This window comes from Littorina saxatilis, linkage group LG10 (assembly GCF_037325665.1).
Source record: "Littorina saxatilis isolate snail1 linkage group LG10, US_GU_Lsax_2.0, whole genome shotgun sequence".
Taxonomy (NCBI): Eukaryota; Metazoa; Mollusca; class Gastropoda; order Littorinimorpha; family Littorinidae; genus Littorina; species Littorina saxatilis.
Window position 1 is genome coordinate 15693509 of NC_090254.1, and position 2005 is coordinate 15695513.

The following is a 2005-nucleotide window of genomic DNA, read 5'->3' on the forward strand; positions in this document are numbered from 1 at the left end:
AGCTTGTATAGAGAACGTATTGATGATTTTGTGTCTTGGTGTGATTCCAACTTTTTAGTATTAAACGCAAGCAAGACGAAGGAAATGATTTTTGATTTTCGCAAAAAGAAAGACACTGTCCATCCTGTAGTCATCAAAGGTGATGCGATTGAGATAGTCAGCGAGTACAAGTATTTAGGTGTAGTTCTAGATAACAAGCTAAGCTGGTTTAATCATGTTGATGCTGTTTTTAAGAAGACGCAGTCAAGATTGTTTTTCCTGCGTAAGCTGAGATCATTTCATGTGTGTAACAAGATGCTGTACATGTTTTATCAGAGTATGGTGTGCAGTGTGATGGTGTTTGCATCAGTGTGTTGGGGAGGGAATGCCACTGCAAGGGACACTGGCAGGCTGAACAGGCTGATAAAGAAAGCGAGTTCTACTGTAGGCCAGAGCCTTGACACCCTTGAAGTCCTTGTCGAAAGAAGGCTTGCCAGTAAGTCCAGAGCTATTCTGTTCGACCTAGGGCATCCCCTCCACGACGCACTGATGGATCTCCGCATCACACGGAACGCTCGGTTTCTCATGCCTAGGTGTCGAACGGAGCGTTTTCGGCGTTCTTTTCTTCCTGCAGCTGTGAGATATTTTAACAGCAACCGAGCCATTGTCCTGGCCACAGACTATCAGTGATGCCTTTTAAATGTACCTCTTAGTGATAGATTTAATATGATTTGATGACTGTTTGACCTTTGATCATAACTAGTGCTGTGATAATGAGCTCTAGCACTGTTGTGATGGTGTTGACACTATATTTTGCCCAATTGAGTCTAACTACCTGATGGCTAATCTACTGTGATACCTGTGATAACTGATGATGATTACTGTTATTGGTTTTATGTGTTTGGTTGGTCTCTTCTTTGGTAGTGCAATAGCGTTAATTATGGATTGTTGTTATCATCATTTACATAAAAACTTATCTATTAATCCAAACAATGATATAATTACTGTGATGTTCTTAACTACACTTTAACATGGAATGTATGTATGTATGTATGTATGTATGTATGTATACTGTGTGTATGTATGTATGTATGTATGTATGTATGTATGTATGTATGTATGTAGGTATGTATGTAGGTATGTATGCATGTGTGTTGGTGTGTCGGTGTGTCAGGTGTGCAAGAAAAAAGGGTATTGTAGTTTTTTATCATGGGTTTTATGAATTTTCTTCTCTTATTCTTTTATAATTATTAATTAATGACCTATATGTGCTGATGACCAATTTAATTTCCTTTGTTGGATCAATAAAATGTTATGAGTTATGAGTTATGAGTTATGAGTTAAGTCGCGTAAGGCGAAATAACAACATTTAGTCAAGCTGTCGAACTCACAGAATGAAACTGAACACACTGCTTTTTTCGCCAAGACCACATACTCGTCGTTTTGTCAGTCCACCGCTCGTGGCAAAGGCAGTGAAATCGACAGGCCATGCAGAATAGTGCGGTAGTGGTCGCGCTGAGCAGGATTACACGCTTTTCTGTATGTCTATTTTTTTTTTTAGCTTACTGAGTTTGTTTTTAATCCAAACATATCATATCTATATGTTTTTGGAATCAGGGACCGACAAGGAATAAGATGAATCGATTTTTAAATCGATTTCGGAAAATTAATTTTAATAATAATTTTCATATTTTTAATTTTCAGAGCTTGTTTGTAATCCAAATATAACATATGTATATGTTTTTGGAATTAGAAAATGACAAAGAATAAGATAAAATTATGTTTAGATCGTTTAATAAAAAATAATTTTAATTACAAGTTTCCGATTTTTAATGACCAAACTTATTCATTAGTTTTTAAGCCACCAAGCTGAAATGCAAAATCAAAGTCCGGCCTTTGTCCAAAATTGCTTTGCCAAAATTTCAATCAATTTGATTGAAAAATGAGGGTGTGACAGTGCCGCCTCAACTTTTACAAAAAGCCGGATATGACGTCATCAAAGGTATTTATCGAAAAAATGAAAAAC